Genomic DNA, 7,972 nt, shown 5'->3' on the forward strand with positions numbered 1-7,972 from the left:
ATAAATCAGGTGCAGCAGTGCTTGCCTATAATCCCAGAAGCTCAGGAGGCTGAGGCAGGAGGAGCATGAGTTCAAAGCCAGCTGCAGCAACTTAGCAGGCCCTAAGCAATTCATCGAGACATTGTCTCTAATAAAATACAAAGAGGGGCTGGTGATGTGGCTCAGTGGTCAAGTGCCCCTGAGATCAATCCTTGGTACCAAAAAAAAAAAAAAAAAAAAAAAAAAATCTAGGTTAATGCCTGGTTTCTGTTCTCGCGACTAAAAGGCTCAGGGGTCACTCTAGTTAAACTGGGCTAACTGGGCTGCACGAAATAACCACACAAGAGACACAAATACCTTTTTCTTTGGGGTTGCTGTGACGGCTCCTCTGACCTTCAGGGTCCGCAGAAAGAGAGAGAGAGAGAGAGAGAGAGAGAGAGAGAGAGAGAGAGAGCGAGAGCACTCGCTGACCCCTTTTATTGAGGAGAAGCTATTCAAATGAGGCAAGGGGTCAGGTTTCAGGGGGCTGAGTCTATCTTCATGATGTCCACTGTCAGCAGGTTGACTGACACCTGGGTAGGCCACACCCAAGGGCACAGTAAGAGAAGGGGACACACACAAGGCACTTCCATGGAGATTCTATCCTAAACAGGGCAAGGAGTTCTATTACAAAGGAACAGGTGAGCATAGCTTCACCCATGGGGCTTGCAGCAAGACACACACATTTCTGTGACTGAGCGCTTCAGCACCCAGCTGGGGAGTGTAACTCAGTCACCCTTAAGGTTGGCCTCCCACAGGTTAAAAGGGAAAAAGAACCCAAGAGAGGATGAAATACTGTTGTTTTATTTAGACTCAAGAAGCGTTCCAGGGCTGGGGATGTGGCTCAAGCGGTAGCGCGCTCGCCTGGCACGCGTGTGGCCCAGGTTCGATCCTCAGCACCACGTACAAACAAAGATGTTGTGTGTCCGCCGAAAACTAAAAAATAAATATTAAAAATAATTCTCTCTCTCTCTCTTAAAAAAAAAAGTGTGTGTTGAAGTGAAGAGGCAACTGAGTTTTAAATAGCCCTCTAGATCCCACAGATCTTACAATTGGAGGCCTTGGAGGTAGAGGGAGATGGAGAAAAAAAAAAAGAAGCGTTCCAAATGCCTTCAGTGTTCCAACTCAAACTTTAAGCCTCCTCATGGTCAAAATTCCCTGACTTCTGCTTCTGGGAATGATGCCAACAATGAGGGGAGAAGGAACTCTAAGCCAGCTACAGTGGCTCCTACTCCTCCACCTGCCCTGTATCCTTCATTATCCAAGCTAAGGAAATAACTAGAGCACTACCAAAACAATATTCACATTTTGTTATGGTCAGAAGGACGAGGAATAATTTGAAGGACAATAATAACAGCTTGGGAATAATTATGGCCATGTCATTTTTTATTCAAAACCTCTGTCTTGTGTAAGCTCATAGTTTCTATGATCAATTCACATTTGGTCCTGCATGCCTAAATTAATACCTTTTGTTCCAATTAGTCTTTTTTGTCCAACTGGAGTTTTTAGTCCTCAAGAAAAAGCTATAAAATATTTGTTTCATGTTTGTTTTATATGTACTTTTATACATCTGTGCATTATGTTGTGTGTGTCATGCATGTGGTATCAATATTGGATTATAAATAAATGTACTTTTAAATTTAATACATGGACCCAAATACTTTTTAGTCCACATAACATTCTTTAAAAATTCAATTTAAATTGGTTTAAGCATATCAAAATAAAAATGTATTTACAATTATTAACCCACACTTTTCTCTAGGTGATCAAACAATAGAGTCTTGGTTTCTATAAAACGTGTTTTTTTGTTTGTTTGTTTGTTTTTGTGTCTGTGTGTGGTGCTGGGGATTTAACCCAGGGCCTTGTGCATGTGAGGCAAACACTCTACCAACTGAGCTACATCCCCAGCTCTCTATAAAATGTTTAAAGTGTAATATCCATTGCTTCTATAGATTTTTTCTTTAGCAGGGACAGATGGCTTTTACTGTTAACTACACTTGTCTGATATCTTGATTTTTATGGGTAACTTAACAATTAAAATTGAGTAATTGAGATTAAACATAATGGGATTAGTTTTCATAAATGTGTTTGTTAGAGGAGACATTCAGTTAATTTACAAACTATATCAATTGCTAAGTAGAAATTCAAGTACTTCTGACTTTTTAATTCCATAAAATAATATATATTTAAGTATCACGTGATATATTTTAGTATCATGTGTAGTTTTATAAATTGGTAAATGAAAAAGGAAAATGTCCCTAATGCTTCCAAGGGAAGCCATATGTGATCAACTGGTAAAGGAAACTAAAACAGGAAGCTTCTTACTAGTCTCCAAAAGTGACCCCCTGAAGAATTTCAGGTGACTAATCTATACACAACAAAATCTTGAGGAATCACCCACTGCTTCGGATCCATGGAGTGCTATATTGGACTATTTATTGTAATGCTTTGGCACTGCCAAATTTAACCTCTCAGTTGCCACAGTTTTAGCCTTAGTTGTCACTGAAGGATTAACAGAAACTGCTCTAGCCAGTTAGTATTGAATTAAAAAGCTCCTATTAACAGTCTAAAACTCATGTGAAAGATTTCTTTGTTGCTATTGGTTGAGCCCCTCACCTTGTGACCCATGTATCACGATTTGATCAGGCCCAAGGTAATGTCACAACCCTACTTTATCATACACATTACTCTCACCAGGAAAGTCTCAAGAATCTACAAGTTGGATTAACGGTCACCACATCCAAGCCCAGACTGGAACAGGTTAAAATCAAGGAAAATTATTAAAGGATGGCTTTGAACTTCAAAGAAAAGTGTCATAGGATTAATCGCTCACACATCCGGGATAAAAATCGGGTTTATTATCAGGAGCCTGACAGGCTATTCTGCAATTAAAAAAAAAAAAAAAAAAAAAGGAGAGCAAAGCCCCCTTGAATGTTACCTCTTATATGCTGGAATCATGGCTGGGTGCTACGGCGGGTTTAATCTTGACTGACATAGTAAGCAACCCCTAATCTTGTGGGAGGCAAGTTTGTTTCTTGGGAACAAAGAGATACTTTTCTTATCTCTCAAAGGGGGAATAGGGAAACCAGCATGTCCTTTATCTAGGAGAGAACAGGAAAACCAGTACATCCTCATCTCAGGGTCTGGTAAATTGTCTCCTATCCCTCAATGAAAGAACCGGCATCTCCAGGACACTAGGCTTTATTTTGTATTACTTTCTATTTCTTGGGAATAAGAACAGTATTCATAAAGTGGGGGTGGAGAAAAGGAAGATGGTTGCAATTATGCTTTTTTTTGGACCGGGAATTGAAGTCAGGGGGACTGAACCTCTGAGCCACATCCCTCCCCCTCTCTGTTTAAGTAATGCCGCAGTCTGGCTGGGCACGGTTCAGGAGCCACTTGTCAAAAGAAACAAACTTTATTTTTAGAACCACACACCAAACAAAAAAGCTCCTCAGGAAAACCTTCAGAGCCCAACTGCCACCACCGGCTTCCCACAAGCCTCTCCCCCTCCCCCCTCCTCCTGCTCTTGAGGCTGATTGGCTGGGTCGTGTGGGCGGAGCCAAAAAGTTCCCCAATGAGCAGCTCCGTGGTCTGAAAGGGCAGGGAAACAGCCCAATGAGCATCACCGCAGAGGAGCCAATCAGTTGGCAGCTAGAAGTTGCTGGGGCCGCTGTGAGCCAATCATCAGCTGGCAGCTGGAAGTTTGCTGGGGCCCCTTTGGCTGTGGCTCTCAACATCTCCCCCTCTCTGTTTAAACAACAAGCATGTGGCTTAGGGACCGTGCCTGCCTTAGGTTGTCCAATAGTACATATGGTCCTTACCCGTTATCGGATGAGCTGACCTCAAGGCGTCAGCCTCCTGTCTTAGGTTGGTACCATTGCAATTGGATCTTACCCGTCACTGACTACCAGTCCAGTATACAGCCACACCTGTGGATAGGTCTTTGCATCAGTGTGGGGGGGGTGAGGTTCTTTGACTCACCTCTGTTCGCCCCCAAATTTTAGCTGAACGACCATGACAAGCAGAAGGGAGGAAGATACACCAAGCCAATTGAGGGCTCCTTTTGGAAAAATTGTACCACCGATGACATCATCAGTAAAAATACCCCAACACTACCACAAGTCGCTGCACCAACAGATAGTTCACAATGCATACAGGTGAGTTCACAATGCATACAAGTGATACATAGTCCAGGCAAGTTCTGCAAGCAGTTCAGTGATGGCTCCTTTTGGAAAAATTGTACCACCGATGACACCATCAGCATAAATACCCCAACACTACCACAAGTCGCTGCACCAACAGATAGTTCACAATGCATACAAGTGAGTTCACAATGCAAGAAAACAATTTTCTTCTCTCTTTTTTTTTTAGAAAACAATTTTCTTAACAATGTACCTTATCTTCAACAGAATTATTAAATATAATGAAAAAGAAAGGTGAAAGTAAACAAACAGATCTGTTAACCTCCTTTTTTGTTCATATATTAAAACAATCCTCAACAGCTGTTTACCCAATTTAAATTAAACTATTTAAATCACGTGAAAAAAAAATTTGGATCCATTTTTTCATGAGGGCTCATCATATATGATATATGGACATACGTACATTCAAACATATAACACAAAACACAAGTGTGCACACATAATATAATACATACAACACATAACATAATAGTAAAGGCCTTATAACTTTTTACAGGTGAAATCTCCATTACAATATTTTAAAACTCTATAGTCAAAAAAATAGAACTGATCAGCAAAACATTAACGTAGGTCTGTATGAGCTCAAAAAACAAAATAGAACTTCATGATATGGCAAAGGGCAATAATAAAATAGATATTGAAAAAAGCATCCTGGTTCTGTTGCAGATGTAAGAATAGCCAAACTGGAGTTTTGGATATCAGTTGTTATGGATTTGAGCCAAATCATCTTCTTTTTGGTCTGTAGAAATCGCTTTAGTTAATCTTTCTGGAATCCAAATCGGCTGCTGTTCTCCCTGTGGAAACACATAAACAGACCCCCGACTCCAGACAATCACTGGGTCAGGACCTTGGTTAATCTCTCTGGAATCCAAATCGGCTGCTGTTCTCCATGTGGAAACACACAAACAGACCCCCGACTCCAGACAATTACTGGGTCAGGACCTTTCCATTGTCCTGTTAGAATATCCTTCCAAAGTACCTTGGGCTTATGCACATTTTTTGGACACATATGCCTTTCCGCAGCACTAAGTCCTGATGAATCCAAATTTAAAAAGTTTAGAGTAAAAAGGGTTATTTTAAGTTTATCTTTGGGGAATATATACCCCTTCCCAATTCCCTCTTTTTGCTTTAATAAGTACATTTTAATAGTTTGATGAGCTCTTTCAACTATGCCTTGTCCCTGTGGATTGTATGGGATTCCTGTTATATGAGTAATGCAAATGTTGAGCAAAATTGTTTAAAAGAGGTAGAAGTATAACCAGGGGCATTATCTGTTTTTAACTGTTTTGGAACACCCACAGTGGCAAAATTTTGTAAGCAATGAGCTATAACATCTTTAGTTTTTTCTCCGGCATGAAGGGAGCCCATCAAAAATCCAGAAGTATCATCAACTGTAACATGCAAATATTTTAATTTTCCAAATTCTGGCAAGTGTGTGATGTCCATCTGCCAAATATGGTTAGGTATCAATCAATCCTCTAGGACTGACTCCAAGATTAACTTGTGATAAAAAGGTCACACAATTTTGACATTGTTTTATTATTTGTCTAGCTTGTTCCTTAGTTATTTTAAAACACTTTTGTAAAGTATTAGCATTCACAGGGAACTTTTTATGAAAAATTATAGCTTCTTCTAGTGTAGAGAAAATATGTATGTTATGTGTAGTTTTATCTGATAAATCATTGCCCAAACTAAGGTCTCCAGGCAATCCTGTATGTGCCCTGATAGGTCCTATAAAGAATGGATCTTTTCTGTCCCAGATTAGACTTTGTATAGTGGAAAACAAAGAGAAAACAGTAGAGGAAGAGGAAATCCTACCAGCATCTTCAAGGGATACAATAGCATTAACTATATACTGACTATCGGAAAATAAATTAAATACAGAACCTTTAAACATCACAAAAGCTTGCAATACTGCATTAAGCTCTACCTTTTGAGCTGATTGTTTGGGTACTAAAAATGTAAAAGTTTGATCAGGTGTAACTATTGCTGCTGTACCATTTTTTGACCCATCAGTGAATCTATTTGTCGCATTCATGATAGGTTTTTTTTCTTGTCATTTTTAGAAAAAAACTACAGGATTTGAAGACCAAAAAGACAATAAAGGATTAGATGGTAAGTGATTATCAAATGAAACATTATATTTGCACATTATTATTGCCCAAGTATTTAACTCATTAGCTAAATAATCATTTTATTAGGAGAAATTCCAAACACTCCTTTGCTGCATTTATTCATTTGAGTATTAATTGTCCTAAAGCCTCAGGATAGCTAATAACAATAGTGTTAGGAGAATAAGATAAATGTATCCACAATAATGAACCTTCTTACCAAAATACTCCTGTAGGAATATTTTTTGTTGGTACTACAAAAATAATAAAGGCAAACTTATATGAATTCTATCCAAATGCATATTTTCCATATTTGTTTCAATGAGTTTTAATAACTTTCTTGCTTCAGGCATTAACATGTGGGGTGAAATTGGATCCAATGGCCTTTTTAGGATATCAAATAAAGGTCCCAACTCTCCTGTTGGTGTGCCTAGATAAGGCCTTATCCAATTTATGTCTCCTAACAACTTTTGAAAGTCGTTAAGTGATTAAGTTGATCTACTCGTATCTTAATTTTTGGAGGATGGACCATTGTCGAGGATAATAGAACTCCTAAATAATTAATCAGAAAATTTAATTGTACTTTATTTATTGCTATCTCTAGATTATAATTTTTTAATAAGTTTGTAAGTATGGCATAACTTTCTAGCAATGTGTTTTTATCTTTGTGTGCTAATTATACATCATCCATATAGTGAAATATTTGTAGTTCAGGATTTTGATTTCTAAGTGGCTGGATCACTTTGTTAACATAAATTTGACACATAGTTGGGCTGTTAGCCATCCCTGGATGGAGTACTTTCCACTCATATCTCTGATCAGGAACTTCATGATTCAGTGCAGGGATAGTAAATGCAAAACGTGGACTATCCTCAGGATGAATTGGAATTAAAAAAAAAACAATCTTTAATATCTATAACTAAAACATACCAAGTTTTTGGCAAAGCAGACAATTGAGGAATCCCCAATTGAGCAGGTCCCATAATAACCATCTCATTATTAATGGTTCTTAAATCTTGCAATAATCTCCATTTACCAGATTTCTTTTTGATGGCAAAAATGGGAGTATTATGGGGAGATACAGAAGGTTGTATATATCCTTCCACTAATTGTTGTTTGACCAGATCATGGGATGCTTGTATCTTTTCTTTATTCAGGGGCCACTGAGGAACCCATACTTTTCTTCCTGATTTCCAAGTAATTTTTATTGTCTCAGTGGCCCTTTCTGAAAATCCAACCCATGTCTGTTTGTTTCTTGATCTATTTGAATTGGTGCTGTCATACCTTGTTCTTGTTCTCTTAATCTTTCTTCTTTCCTAAAGCCTTGTCTAGCCCTAGTAGTGAGTGCATTAGGATTGACGTTATTTGTTAATGTCAAACCTAATTGATCTAGGACATCTCGTCCCCATAAATTTATAGGAAGATGATCCAATACATAGGGCTGTATAGTTCCTTCACATCCTTCAGGATCCTTCCAATCTAATACCATTGCACTTCTATGGGGATTAGTTGCCACTCCTAGGCCGCGAAGCATTTGAGTGGCTTGTTGTAATGGCCAATGTTTCGGCCATTCTTGATGAGATATGATGCTAAGGTCTGCACCTGTATCAAGTAGCCCATTAAAGTCATGTCCTTGAA

The 7,972-nt window shown here is 38.6% G+C and overlaps 1 non-coding gene across 1 annotated transcript; it reads right to left on the reverse strand.

Moving 5' to 3' along the window:
* Nucleotides 1–1,850: 1,850 nt before the first annotated feature.
* On the reverse strand, nt 1,851–1,924 carry Trnav-cac (transfer RNA valine (anticodon CAC)). The gene has a single exon. It is a non-coding gene; the product is annotated as a tRNA-Val (tRNA).
* Nucleotides 1,925–7,972: the final 6,048 nt, after the last annotated feature.

The sequence above is a fragment of the Marmota monax genome, unplaced genomic scaffold (genome assembly GCF_021218885.2).
Source record: "Marmota monax isolate L192 unplaced genomic scaffold, Marmota_monax_Labrador192_F-V1.1 WCK01_AAM20220418_F8-fsc00346, whole genome shotgun sequence".
Taxonomy (NCBI): domain Eukaryota; kingdom Metazoa; phylum Chordata; class Mammalia; order Rodentia; family Sciuridae; genus Marmota; species Marmota monax.